The sequence below is a fragment of the Schistocerca piceifrons genome, chromosome 11 (genome assembly GCF_021461385.2).
Source record: "Schistocerca piceifrons isolate TAMUIC-IGC-003096 chromosome 11, iqSchPice1.1, whole genome shotgun sequence".
Classification (NCBI taxonomy): Eukaryota; Metazoa; Arthropoda; class Insecta; order Orthoptera; family Acrididae; genus Schistocerca; species Schistocerca piceifrons.
In genome coordinates this window covers 115,266,280-115,282,241 of record NC_060148.1, presented here as the reverse complement: position 1 = coordinate 115,282,241, position 15,962 = coordinate 115,266,280, and positions in this window count along the sequence as shown.

Below are 15,962 nucleotides of genomic sequence, written 5' to 3'. Positions count from 1 at the left end.
TCTCGGCGTCACCTTAGTCATTGGCATTTAGTTCAGTGGTACAACCCACTTTCGAACGACTGTTCAGGAATCGGGCCCAAGCGACCCAGCCATTTGATATACATGCTACGGATTTCCTCAAGGATCTGGATCTCTCGGGCATGAAAATACACACCCAGGGATGGAAAAATCTGCCACCTTGGTGTCTTCGGAGGCCTAAAGTGATTTTAAGCTAGACACAGTACCCGAAAAATTGTACTCCAGATATCGTTTTTACGAATATGTTTTCGTCTATTTTAAATATGTACCCTTAGTATATTTATACAGATGGATCCCAGCAGGGAAATGTTCTTGGTTGTTCTGTGGTTTTCCCTGATAGGGGCACTAAAGTAAATCTTCCAGAACAATTTACAAATTATGATGCAGAGTTATGTGGCATTGTAATGGCACTGGGGAGGGTTCACAGACATCACTGTACGAGTTATCTTGTCTGTTCAGACTCGTAGTGCACTGCAAACGCTTCACCAAATGTATCCAGTAGACCCACTCATTCAGCTCACCCATGACTGCTTACAGTGGCTCCAATGCCATGGCAAGGAGGTGATCTTTTGCTGCGAACCTGGCCACATTGGGATGCAGGGTAACGACATGGCTGATAAAGCTGCCAGGGAAGGATGTTGGGATGGTATTGTCCATCAATTTCCCATCCCACTGTACGCCATTGTCTCATTTTCTTACAGATGCATCATGCGTTGCAGGTGTCGAACAACTAACTGTGGTCACTCAAACTGATCACAAAAGCTTGGCGGATTTCTTGTCAGCCTCGCTGCTGGAAGGAGGTTTTGCTCACCAGACTGCAGATTGGGTGTAGCCATTTCACACATGGCTTCCTCCTCCAGGGGGAGGATCCACCTTTCTGTGAAGTTTGTGGTGTGCCACTTTCAGTTCAGCACATTGTGGCTACATGTGTCTTGGATACTGATATTAGGGCAGCCCTTGGTCTCTCTGAAGATCTGCCCACTGTCCTCACACATACCGATACCAGTGGTAACAGAGTGGTGAAATTTTGTGAACTAACAGGTCTAATTTCTAAAGTGGGGAAAAACGGCAGAGTTTAGTACATTATAAACTGCTCTGCATGTGAGGACAGCCTTCGTTACCACTCATAAGGTGTCATGTTCACTTTTCGTCAGGGCACTGATGACCAAGATGTCGCGCGCCCCCTCAACCTAACTCATCATCATCATCATCATCATCATCATCATCATCATCTGTTCCCCCATTACTAAATCCACTTCTGCCTCCTCCCAACCCCTGATCACCTTCCCTCCTCCATTGCTGCACACTTTTGCTCCTCCTCCCACCATTTTCCCCGGCTCTTTCTCCACCACTATACTGTTCAGCTCTTCCTCCTCCCACTATTTTGCTCAGATCTTCCTCCCCCCACTATACTGCTCAGATCTTCCTCCCCCCACTATACTGTTCAGATCTTCCTCCCCCCCACTATTCTGCCCACCTCCCTCCCTGTCATTCTACCCAGGTCTTCCTCCCACCATTGTTATGACCAGGTATTCCTCCATCATACTGCCCAGCTCTTCTTCCCCCCATCGTTCCCCTCCTTCATTCTAGCCAGCTCTTCCTCTGTCATAGCGCTGCACAACTTTTCCTCCGCCATTCCTCTGTCCAGATCTTTCTGTTCTGGTTTAACCACAAGTTCTGACATGATGATCAAGAATGTAAGATCAGAGAGGGCTGTGAGGCGACGTCAGCCAGTAGTATGCTGATGAACCCCGCTCTAGAGCGACACCAAGACAGGAGTAGCCTCTATACGAAGAGAATATACGCGCTGGGCCACCTAGTCCCAGCCGGAGTGGAAGATGAGCTGTCATACAAACACTATAGGGGTGACTTATGAACTGTATTGTTTTGGTTGCATTGGAATTGTATATACCGAAGGACATTGAGTATTTGCATGCCGCCATTTGCTTGCGACACACCTTTGTGAATATGCAAAGTTATGTATTGCCAATTGAACTTACTGTAGAAACTCCATTAATACGATTTGCTTAAATTGTTGTCTGGCGATCTGAGAAAACAGCTACAGCTTCCTAAGCACCCTATATTAGATGAGTGGGCAGACACAAAAATTGACAATGAGTATTAAAAACAAGAAAACCGTACCTCGTGGCCATGGAAATTTCTTTTATTTTGCTGATGCCATAATTCTCTCTTGTCTTTCCTTTGCATGGGTGTTTACTTGCTTTAACAGTCGTGTTTTTGCTAAGCAGTGTTTTCAGGTGGCCATTGCAGAAATTTTCTTTGCTTTTGTATTTACTTTTCTTGTTTGTCTTGCCTTTTTTTTTTAATTTGTCCCTTCCAACATGCCCAGCCCACCTATCCCACCTTCTGCTCAGACGCAACAGCTGCCAGCATTAGATGCAATGCAGATGTTACAGTTTCAGAGCCAGCAAATATTTTCTCTGCTAAACATGATACAGTAGGTCATGGTGAGCCAAACTACTAACGCAGCACAAGCAACACCTACAGCAGTTCCCAGTGCTATACCTCCTTTTCGCTAGTTTCATGAACAAGAAGAGGAATGATTCGAGTGGTTGCAACAGTTTGAAGACCATGTAACTGGTCACAACGTACCAAGTTCTGTTAAACTTTCCCATCTATTGTCCACAGGAGGCAGTGCAGTGTTTAGACTCATCCAAAAACTGGTCCCTAACATCACTCAGAGTGAATTTTCGCATGATCAGGTTGTAGATTCGCTAACTAACTATGATGTCCAATAAGTGAATATGGTAGCACTAGGTATCAATTCTTTAATTGTAAAAACAGATTTGTAGGTTATGCCAAGAAAATGCAAATTCAAATGTGTTTGTTGTGCTTTATATTGTGTGATGCAGTCGTGTACAATATAATTGACGTGAAACTCAGAGAACAGGTTTTGAAAGGGTCTGATCCAACATTTCAGCAAGTAGTGCAAATACTCGATCAGTGCGATTCAGGTGTCCTGTCGGCTGAACAATTTGAGCAGCCAGCAATTTGTCAGGTTGAGTCCCTAGTAGGGTGACCAACTTTTCTAAACGAAAATAAGGGAGATTCTTATATCCTTGACAAAAAAATAATGGAGATTAATAGCACGGCAAAATTTCGCAAAAAATCAAAGCAGTATTTGTAAAAGTAGACTATTTATTTATACATCACAATTACTTACACATATTTTGCAACAGATTTTGCCTCAGTCACTAGTTTTACATCATTTTTAGCAAATTCAAAGAATTCACTACACAAATAAGGAAAATTCATGGCAACTTGTAGTTCAGATTTGATTAAGTTTGTGCTACTTCTGTTCCTTACATCAGTCCACTTATTATTCATAAGATAAAATACTCTCTCAGTGTGAGCATTACTTCCTGGTATACTCATAACAAAACAAACCAACTTACACAAGTTTTCAAAAATTTACATTATTTGATTTCAAAGTTGTAAAAACCTGTATCCATTTCTGGCTAACATTACCATCTAAAGAGACAGCACATTTAATTGCATCACTAGAACTACAAAACTCTCCATGCTGCAAAAGGAGCTCGCAACACGGGCACTTACACAGACGAACAGAATTAAGCCATCCCCTCAGTGTTATTCACGGCACAAACACCAAGACTGCTCTTGACAGGCACAGTGTTACGCTTATGGCAAGAAAGGACATGTTCAATCCATATGTTTGCAACGGAACAAACATAAGAATTCGGCCCACACTAAAATATCTAGTCATAAGGCGCATGTCACTAATGCGGTATATTCAAAATCTGCAACAAGCATTAGCAAAAGTAGCAAGCGAGCAGCTTCTTCAGTGTGATACCAGTCCAACAAACTTTCTGTTCATATCCTTCTTTATGGGAAATTTCAGTTGGATACAGGTACCTCTGTTACATTGTGGAACCGTCACACATATGAAATGTTAGGTTACCCATACTTGTCTGAAACGAGCACGCACGTGACGCCTTCCAATTGTTGGAAAATGTACTTTGCCTGCCATGTATCGCTCGAATACACGAATAGTGACATTTATGGTGCTACAATCCCGCAATTGTGAGAACATATTTGGTCTCGATTCGTTTGATTTGTTTGGCTTTAACATTCAGGGCAATATATTATCTGTTTCTGCATTCCACGCGAAAGACAGTGTAACTAGCTTGCTGAGAGAATTCTCGGAACTCTCACTACCGCTCAATGAAGAATCTCAAAAAGTGTGTGTAGTGAATACTCATTTGGGCTTACTTAAGTATTTACGTTTGCCTTTTGGCAGTGCTTCTGCATCTGCCATTTACCAATGGTATTTGGAACAGCTGACTGCTCAAGCACCAAACTGTTCAAACTATTTGGACGATATTATTGTAGCAGGTCATACACAAGAAGTCATATTGCAAATTTGCGTGCTTCTTTTTGTGTGTTATGCAGGATTAAAGTGTAGACTGTACAAGTGTGACTTGTTCAAACCTGAGTTGCAGTATGTTGGTCATGTCATAAACAGTCAAGGTGGACATCCTCATCAATCGAATTTGTTAGCCATACAAGATTTGCCAGTTCCTCGCAACGTCACGGAACTGTAGTCAGTCTTACGGGAAATGAACTACTATATTCAGTTCATACCAAATGCTGCACACATCGCAGCTCCATTGCATCGCTTGCGTCGTAAGAATGTCCCCTTTGTTAGGACAGAAGAGTGACAAGTGGCTTTTCAAAAACTTAAAGATGCATTGCTCAGTGATCGATGCTTAGTTCACTTTGATCCTGACAAATCAGCTGTATTGCAAGCTGACGCTTTCTCTTATGGAACCGGTGCAGTGCTTTAGCACAGAATTGGTGATAAAGACAGGCCTGTCGCTTTCACATGAAAAGTATTGTCCTAAGCTCAGTGTCACTATTCACAAATTGAGAAAGAGGCTTTAGCTAAAGCGTATGGTGTCACCAAATTCCACCACTATTTTTATTGCAGTAAATTCTACTTAGTAACGAATCAGAAGCGATTGCAGCCCTTGTTTCATCCGACGAAACCGGTTCGTGTGTGGACTGCCCAAAAATTGCAAAGATGGGCTTTGTTGTTTTCTCAATACCAGTACGAGATTGTGTATCGTCCGACAGCTAAACATGGTAATGTGGACGCACTTTCGCCTCTTCTGATTGGCCCTGATAGAGATTTTGACGCTTCTGCTGTATCTGTCACATCGATGCTCAGGATTCTGAATTACTTAAATCTTTACAGCCGAACTATAGGAAAATTGCACAGGCCACGGCAGCTGATTCAGATTTGAACATTTTCCTTACATACATTCGCACATATTGGCCTCATTCCTTGCATAGCATAAGGAAATCTGTAGTGCACAGGCACTTTGTACATCGACATAGCCTCGCCTCGCTATACAGAAAGGTGTGATTCTTGTTCAGAATGACGAGAAGATGCGTTGCTGTTTCTTCACCAACGACACTGGGGGATTTTTTGTACGGAACAGTTAGCATGGCGATATTGTAATTGGCAGGGTATGGACACCCAAATAGATGACATCACAGTGTCACGCATGTGCGGAAAATCAGTCTGCTGCATCACAAAAACTCTCTTCTTGGTCTAAGTCACAAGTAACATGGCAACGTGTGCACATAGACTTCACGGGACCTTTTTGCAAAGCTCGTTGGTTGATTGTAGTTGACTTGTATAGCAAGTTTTCTTTTTCTATATAAATGAACTCGATAACGTAACGTAGCACAGTTCAGGTGTTGTCCTCTATTTTTTGCCTCAAAGGTTTATGTGAAGTCATCATGTCAGACAACGGCCCTCAGTTAACGTAAAATGAATTTGAAACATTCTGTGAATGCAAGTACATTCAACATCCGACTAGTGTACTGTTCCATCCACAGTCAAACGGCAAAGTGGAACGTTTTGTCAGAACTTTCAAGCACCAGATGGCCAAAATTCGCTCCACACGCACAGGGATTAAGCATTCCAACTGTTTCTCGCCTCCCATCGTTCACACTCTCAAGATGGACCATCGCCAGCGGAATTGCTTCACAGTCATCATCGGACAGTGTTCCACCTGTTCCACTCACCTCAGCATTGGCGCTGAAGGAAGGCTGCAAGTGTTGCTTCGTGATGCATGATATTGTGTTTTACAGGGTATTTAGTGGCAGCAGACGGTGGGCGCGAGATGAGATCATCCGTCGACTTGGCGCTTGCATGTATCTCATTTCAGGTCCAGACGGAGTGCAGCGCCTACATCACAAGCAACTCCACCACTGTCATGTGCACAGTGATCCTTCTTTGCCTCTTCCCCCAGATTCACGGATCCCAAGGACACTGCAGCCACAGCAGTGGCCAGAAGGTGTCATCACAACACTGCGGGACGACCTCATGGAGATGGAGCCTTCGCCTCTTCTGCCTCCTCTTGTTCTATCGATGGAGCTGGACTCGCCCAAATGGCATTAGCCGATGCCTTCTACATGTGGTTATTGGCCTGTAGAGGTGGACATGTATCCTTCTGGTCGTTTTCCAGGGGATGTTTCCTCCAGGGTGAAGGCTGGATGGCGGGGTATGACCGGAAGCTTGATGTCCCCCCAGCCACCGTTTCCAGTCTAGCGTAGCGTAAACACGCCTGCCTCTCCCGCTGTTGTCGCGCTCCTTACACGGCGACGGTCTGTCGTTTTGTGGGTGGTTGGGGGGGGGGGGGGGGTTTCCGGCTTAACACCAAGCGCTGGCACGACGATCAAGAATGGAAGAGCAGAGAGGGCTGTGAGACGATGTCAGCCAATAGTACCCTGACAAACCCCTCCCTATGGCGACACCAAGACAGGAGCGGCCTCTGTGCAAAGAGAATACAAGTGCCACTCCATCTAGCTGTGGCAGAGTGTAAGACAAGCCGCCAATTAAACGCTACAACAGTGACATGTATTGTTTAGCTTTCACTGAAATTGTATATACCGAACGACATTGATTATTTGCATGTCGCTATTTGCTTGTCACAACCTTTGCGAATACGCAACGTTAAGTACTGTCAATGTAACTTATTGTGATAAACTCAATTAATACGATTTGCTTGGATTGTTGTCTAATGATCTGAGAAAACAGCTTCCTAGGCACCCTATATTAGATGAGTGGATAGACACAAAATTTCCTCCCCCCTCTATTCTGCCAGCTCTTCTTCCCCCCCACTATTCTTCCAGCTTTTCCTCGCGCCCCATTATTCTGCTGTGCCCTCTCCCCCCCCCCCCCCACACTTTTCTGCCTCTCTCTTCATCCCCGATCGTTCTACCCAGCTCTTCCACCCTCCTATTGTTCCACCCATGTCCTCCTCCCCCATTTTTCTGCCTAGCTTTTCCTCTTTCATCGTAATGCCCAGACGTTCATCCTGCCATCATTCTGCCCAGCTGTTTCTCCTGCCAACACTCTTCTTTCTCTCCAACCCCCTCTCCTCCTCTGCCTGTCCATTGCATCCTCGTCCCTTCTGTCTAACTGCCCCATCAACCCCTTCTTTCTCTCTGCTCCTCTGCTGTCCTCCATCCCCTCATCGCCCCTTTTCACAGTCTGTCCCTGCTCTCTCCTTCTCTCTATCCTTCAGTTCCTCCCAGCCTGTTCTCACTGTCCCCTTCCCCTTCTCGCTGTCCCCAGCCCCTTCGCTCCCCTTTTCTGTCCTCAACCACCTCCTCAACCCTTTTCTCTGTCCTCCACTCTCTCTTCGCTTCTTCTCTCTGTCCTCCACCCCCTCCGTCCTTCACTCCCTACTCGGTCCTTATCTTCATCCTCCACCCCGTCCTCCCTCCTCCTATCTGTTCTCTATCCCCACCTCGCCCATTCTCTCTGTCCTCCACCACTACCTCACTCCTCCTCTCTATCCTCCATGCCCTCCTCGCTCCTTCTCTCTGCACTCCACCCCCTTCTCATCTCTTCTCTCTGTCTGCTACATGCTCGCCTCGCCTTACTGTCTGCCTCTGCTTGCTCCTTGCACCTGTCTTCCCCTGTTTGCCCCCTCATCTTCCCCCTGCTGGCTCCTCCACCTGTCTATCCCCTACTTGCCTCCTCTCTGGTATCTTGTCACCTCGTCTGTCTACTCCCTCCTCACCGTTTCTCTGTGTCCATCTGTACCTCCTCCACTCCTATCTCTGCCCGTCTGGACATACTCCACTCCTCTCCCTGCATGTCCGCACTTCCAACCTCCTGTGCTCCTCTCTCTCTCTCTCTCTCTCTCTCTCTCTCTCTCTCTCTCTCTCTCTCTCTTCACTCCTTCCTTCCTCTCTTGTTCTGTCTCCTCTACTCCTCTCATTCTGTCTTTCTTCACACTCTCCACACTTTCTCTTTCTATCTCATCTTCCCTCCTCTATTTTTTTGTCTCGTCCTTCATGCTCTTTCTGTCTCATCCTTCCTGCTCTTTCTCGCTCTCTTTATGCCGCATCCTCTCCACTCTCATCCTTCCTGCTCTCTCTCGCTCTCTTTATGTCTCATCCTCTCCACTGTCATCCTTCCTGCTCTCTCTCGCTCTCTTTATGCCTCATCCTCTCCACTCTCATCCTTCCTGCTCTCTCTCGCTCTCTTTATGCCTCATCCTCTCCACTCTCATCCTTCCTGCTCTCTTTCGCTCTCTTTATGTCTCATCCTCTCCACTCTTTCTTTACATCTTATCCTCCACATCTCTCTTTCGATCTCATCCCACCTGTCTCTATCTCAGACTTCACCACTCCCTCTTCCCCTTGTTTCTCTTTCCATCATTTCTTCCCACCCCTTTCTCTGTCTTGGTCCTTCTTTCTCTGTACACCTCATCATCTCCCTCTCTCACTATCCATCTACTCCTCCTTTTCTCTTTCCAGCCATGTCCATGTGCATCTATAGCACCTGAGCACCTTAAGACTTGCAATACATCACACAAACACATCACCTCCCCCCTCTCTCTGTATCTCCTCCTACCACTCCCCCATCTTGTAATCTCCCTCTTTGAGCATCTCCTTCTTAACCCTTGCTCTGTCCATCTAACCTTCCTCCTCTCTCTCTCTCTCTCTCTCTCTCTCTCTCTCTCTCTCTCTCTCTCTCTCTCTGTCCCCCCTCTCTGCTCAGCCATGCCCATCTGCACATGCAGCCCCTACAAAGCATGCTAATACCATTCACAAACCACATCATTTGTGCTGAGCAGCCTGGAAGAAATGGGCTGAAAAGGCTTTTTGCCCATATCTCTGGTCCTTCGGGAGGTAGAAGGTTCTAACATCTGCATTGCTGTTTCCCAGGTAGCAGGTAGTACAGTTATATTTTAACGTCCAATGGCTTGTTGATGCAACCACTCTCTTCTGTCATTGGCTGTTTGTATAACTTCCATGTAATTCTCACATCCTATCCACTTTTCTATGGTTCCAAATACTTCATCATATGTCATTTTCTTCCTTTCTTTCTCAGCACCTTTACTCCCCTTGGCCTTCCAGATCGTTTTTTCTTTCTGCCACAGCTTGTTCCTATAACTTTGCACCATAGCCACACATCACCAACTTCAAGTCGATTGCTTTCCGATTTACATGTCCAACTGTCACTTCCATAGAACAGTGTATTCCATACACAAGAATTTGCAAAGGATTTTCTGACATATACTCGTATGTTTGCTGATTGAAATGTTTTTTATTCATAAATGCCTTCACTTCCATTAAGCATCTATTGTCCCCTTTGACTGTACTATCAAGATGACAAAATTGATTTACCTGCTCAATTATGATGTCATCAATTGTTATTTGCTATTAATTGCTCCCATATTTTTCCATACTACCATTACATCTTTTTGCAGTTTGTTCTCTTTCAGTTTCCATAGTTTATAAGTGTCTGAAAGGACTTGCAGCATTGTGTTCATTTCCTTTTCAGAGTCTGCGATTATCACAATGACACCTGTAAATCTGATAGTACTATACATTGTTTCGCCACGGGCTTTTATTTCCTTCATTTTCTTTTTCATGACCTGAATTGCATTGTCAATCTACTTATTAAATAAAAATGGAGATAGGGGAAATCTTTGCATAACTTCTTTTCTGATCCTGTTTTCTTGCTGCTTTGGGGTTCTGATAAAGTTTAGTAATTAGTCTTGTATCCTTCTAGCCAAGAGCCATTCTTTTATAGTTGTGACAAAAAGCTCCTTATTCACATTGTCAAAAGGTTTTTCTACCTAAATGAAGGTGAAATAAATTGTTACATTCATATACATTCTTCTCTCCTGCAGTATGTGCAAGGCAGAAATTGCTTCTCTTGTTTCTCTATCTTCTCTAGATTCAAACTGGTCTTGTTTACCATACTTACCCAACGGCCTTGCCACAGTGGTACCACCAGTTCCTGTCAGATCACTGAAGTTAAGCGATGTCAGGCTGAGTTAGCGCTTGGATGGATTACCATCTGGTCTGCCGAGCACTGTTGGCAAGTGGGGTGCACTCAGCCCTTGTGAGGTAAACTGAGGAGCTACTTGACTGAGAAGTCTAGTCAATTGACATACGGCTGGGGAGCAGTGTGCTGACCACATGCCCCTCCATATCTGCATCCAGCGACACCTGTAGGCTGAGGATTACACAGCGGCCAGTTGGTACCGTTGGGCCTTCTGAGGGCTGATTGGACGGAGTTTACTTTAGTTTTTGGTACCATAGTTACACACTTACATTTTTATCCTGCTTTTAACTGTATTCGTGTGTAGTTTTGAAGTGTGATAATATTGATAGTGTTCCATGATTGGTGCAGTTAAATGTCTGTTCTGTTTCTGGTGTGATAATGGTTCTGCATTGTGTCTGCTGGCATTATTTCTCTTTCATGGGAATCATTTATTACTCTGAATAATTGATATTTCACGTTGTTGCGTAAAATTTTCAGCAAGTTTGATGTGACTCCATCAACACCAGTTTTTTTTCCCTTCTCTGAGTCTCTGAAGGGTAAGTTCTGATTAACGTTCTCATGACTAGAGGGCTTTACATATCTCTTTCGCGTTCATTGGTGCCTTCACTTCGGTTATTTTCATTCTTGAAGTCTTTACCACTGTACAGTTCTTCTGAATTCAAACGAGTGAGTATCAAATCATTGTGTGTCACTGATATTCCCTCTTTATTTCTAGCTGCTACAGATTTAGTTCTAGGTTTATACTGAAGGGCTTTGATTTTCTTACAAATTCGGTCCTGTTTTCCCTTTCTCTGATCTTCTTATACCTCTTGAGTAATGGTTTTAGTCCTTTTTTCTCTTTATTCTCTGCATTTAGTTCTGGTGTGATTTTAAATTCTTTTGTAGTTAACTACTTTATTTTCTTCTCTGAGCTTGTTCCTTTCATGAATTAAGTTTACTATTTCTCCTATCATCTAATATTTCATGGTTCCACTTTTCTTTTTCGTAAATTCTTGTTTGTTGCTTGAGTTATTCCCAGCTTGATATTATTCAACAGAACTGGCTCATCACTTCCATTAGCTATTTTACTTATTCTTTCTTAAAAGCTGTTTTAGTTAATTTTTCTCCAATATGCGAATTGTGAGTGTGCCTTTATGCAAAACACTTTGTTATTTTTTTACTTATTTATTCGCTAAAAAAATTTTGGCGACAAATATGTCATCAGTGGGTTATTTAAATATAAAACATGCAGAAAATAGCATAGTTATACAAACACAGTAACACATTACTACATTTTCACTGTTCGTTTTTTTGGAATGTAGTTTTCTGTGGATACTTTCATCCACAGGTAGTTTCAATCCAGATATTTAACTCATCCATTTCTGCATGAGGAATTGAAGTAGGTGTGATGCAGTACAATTGCTAGGTAACAATTCGAAAAGAAGAATAACAAACATCTATTTATCACTTAAGCCCATTTGTTTGTATTAAATATTTTGTTATTCCGAAAAAAGAACCAAGCATGCTATACACACGGAACACAATATTTAACTTACGTACTCACGACCCTCTACAAGTCCTAGAAGTTTGTAACAGAAATTTCAGATCACACTGTTTACACACCTGCCATTTGACTGTGGCTTCACCCACGTATGTATAAAGTACATATGTCAGCCTACCACACCATTCTGACTACCTTGTCTTCATATTATTTCTCTGAAGGTGAATTGTATTTGGTAATATCGCCATGTGACCTGGGTTGTAATGTCTTATTGAGGAAACATCAGTTCAGTGGAATGCAGCAGTTAAACAAGTTTTACTTGTCGATCCTTATGGCAGAGGTCAGGAGATCTTGGCCTACAATGAACACACAGTGCATCCAGTTCTCCATTGGTAATAGATTCATGCAGTGATGTAAAGTTTTGTTCATCTGGCTGTCATTCTTCACTTGAAGTCGCCCCTCACACTGTTACGCAGTCTCTGAGCTCTGGAGGCAGCTAGAGTTGCCTCATGCAGTGTAACAAGGGGTCACACTGTGGGACTGTCTTAGATACTTTGCTGTAAGCTGTGGTGCACAGCCTAGCTTGTTGTGTGGCTGTCTCCTGTGTACATTCCTGTGTATGGTCGAGCTTACATTTCATGGCACTTGGGCCCATTTGGCAGCCAACTGCTGTTTGATTCCATTTAGGCTCTTTGCTAGTCACACATAGTGTAATCTTACAGAAGGATGTGTGTGGCAGTATCTTGTGAGTATGTCTGCAGGAGCAACAACATGTTGAGATGCTGCACAGGAGTCGTGACCATGCCCCCTGTATGTACATGATGTGATGTGCACTGTGCATATCCCAGAGACTTAATACAACAGCATGGGAAGTATCACACTGCAGTGAAGACAAATAGTGTAAAACATCTGTTAATTATTACCATACGTGTAGTCATGTTCTTGTGGAGGTGCAAGATGAGTGGAAACTGATGGAGCTTGCAGTATGGTGCAACCTTTCAGGTGAGACACTTAGTGTCAGCTGTGATGGAGTTATAGACATCCATGGAAATGCCTCAGTGCTGATGGTCCACAAAGCAGGCTAAATTACCAAACCATCATGCAGGGCAGTCTGCACTGCATGGGCTGGAAACACCACTCCCTCTCCCACCTACAGTTCAGGGCAGATGGGCATGTCAACACAACAGAGCATTACTATTGCTACTTAACATTCCTAATATGTAAGGTGTCCATCTGCAAGTGTAGTTGCTGTGAAGAAGGTTGGTATATCAGCTCACCAATATCCCTCTACACCTTCCTGTTACCTCACACATCTGATCTGCCTCTACTCTCTTTCCATATTCTCCAGTCCTCTCTGAATTATCTCCTCCTTATTTCCCTGTCCATATCCCTCTGGCCACCACCTCATTCCCACCCTCCCTGTTTCCCTCTTCTTCTCTCTGGCTCTCTTTCCTCCAAAACTGGTCCCTGCCCCTTCTCCCATCCCTCCACCTATACAGTTTACCTGGTCCATTCTGGCATTCTCCTTACAGCCGATGCCCCTTTCCTGCCCATCCATATCTCAGCTCAGCCATATCTATGAGCAAGTGTAGCCTCCACAAAGTATGCTGATACTACCTGCACAACATACTTGCCATTTGGAGATCCATACACGCTAGGATCTGAGAAAACACATTTCTTACCTGGATCTTCGCTCATGTGGGAGCTAGGACATTCTAATGCTGGCAGTGCTGTTACTTTTTTTTTTTTTTTTTTAGCAGTATGTGCACCAAGTTTGGTTGCAATCCATCCAGTGTAAACCACTGGATGGAAGGTGATGCTGGTAATCAGGGTGTAGGGATTTTATTTCTTTTGTTATTCGCTCTGTCACAGTAATTGGGACCAAGCAGGCAACCTTAGTCCTAGTGGTCCCCCACAACTTTAAATTATTATTTTAACAGCGTAGAAATTGTCAAACACACACAAATCGTGCAGCATACATTAATTGTGCAGCATACATTAAATATTCCCCAAAGCAGATTTGTTTATCCCCTCATTTAGGCCACCCACATTCTACAAACTGAATATAATACTACTAATTTCATTGTTTTACAAAATAATCATCATTGTGACAAAAACAAATGTACTTGAAATGTCAATTTAAAACAGGGATACTTGATATCTACTAACAAAATTTACTTTGACTTTTAAGACCATGAGCAAATAATTTTACCTTGTATAAATGCTATTTGCTAGATCTTGTATCAGTGTTGCGTTTTTATGCCCACACTAGTGCACAGATGATAAGAAACAATAACACTAAAAAATAATTAATATCATGTAATAACATTTTGGGAATACGTTTGTATAGATATCATTAGTATGTAATTAACATTGCATGTGCACAGGTTTATAGCCACTGCAAATGTGAAATGTTGGTACACTAACAACCGGTATAACCACCAGAACATTGATTGGAAACACGCATGCATTTTCTTGTACAGGTGCTGGATGTCAGTTTGGGGGATGGAGTTCCATGCCTGTTGCACTTAGTTGGTCAGTACAAGGACAGTTAATGCTGGTTGCGGATGACACTGGAGTTGTTTGATGATGTCCCATGTGTGCTCGACCGGAGGGAGATCTGGTGATCAAGCAGGGCAAGGCAACATGTTTACACACTCTAGAGTACGTTGGGTTACGACAGTGGCATGTGGTCGAGCTTGGTCCAGTTGAAAAACACTTCCAGATCGAATCACCAAACTTGCATGCAAATTTGCAGTGAGGGTGCGTGGAATAACCACGAGAGTGCTCCTGCTGTCATATGAAATGACAAATGATAACTCCAGATGTAGATACAGTGTGTTAACAAGCAGACCCTCAATTGGCGTCATTATTAACAACACATAGCCATTACTGCCGTCCAGTGAGCTCTCGCTTGATACCAATGAAGCTGCAAAGCTGTAAATCATGGTAATTTGGGATTGATGGAATGCACACTACAGGGTGTCTGCCTTTGAGCTGTCCTTGAATTTGTAACATTTCATTGTGTTTCTGTGGTGCCAACTGCTGCTGCAGATTAAGTACAATGCGACAGTGCCATATGCCATACATGATTGTCTTCTCTCTCAGTAATGTTACATGGCCATGCAAAGCCTAGTCTTCTTGTGGCTGTTGATCTTTATGACCCCCACAGCCAGCAGTCGCATACAGTGGCTACATTCCTGCCAAGTCTTTGTGCAGCATCACAGAAGGAACATTCAGCTCCTTGTGGACCTATTACCTGACCTCATTCAAACCCAGTGAGATACTGATAATGGGGTCTTAATCACATTAAAGACATGCCTGACTAACATCAATTCACCACATCTAATCTCAAAGGTAACTAAAGCTCATGATCGTTGCAGTGTGTATTTAAAGGAAACCTGTCCCCATAGTGCTGCTCCTAGTGCCTCTGTTATGGGACTGCGTGAAACCTGGATAGACATTATATTTTAGATATAGAATCATGCCTACCAACTTTTGTATATGTTGCATGACTCCTTGTCGGTGCTGAGATTTTTTTCTGTCATTGTGTGTAAGTTCAGCATCGAACAAATTATGATCAGTTAAAGGCGTTGGTACGTTAATTAGGTACGTCATGTTTACATAATTTCAAGTAAAATACAAAAATCTGTCCACAAATTGGAATTTTTTCACGTATCTTGTCTTTTCTTTACCTTTATTTAGCCCCAGCACATGATGATATCTAATTACATAAGCAAGTAAGAAATATGATATTTATCGAATTTTTTAAAAATGTACAGAGGCCCCATGGCCTCATCCAAGGGTGCAGGCACTGCCCCAAGGCCAGCTGGTATGTCGCTTCTAGAAAACAGCTGACTCCGCATAGAAGCTGGCCTTATGATGGTAAGTGCAGCGAAAGTATCCAACCTAAAATTAAACTCCCAAGTGGCCGCCAGTGGGGGTTGGAGTGGCCCCCACATAACTCTGCTGATCCGTACACAGCTGAAGTGCTTGGTGGCAACCTCTGCTGTTGCTCCCTCAGAGACTGGTGCCACTTCCCCATCGTAATGCAAAATGCCCCTGAACATACAGAAAAATTCTTAATCTACATGCAAGAAA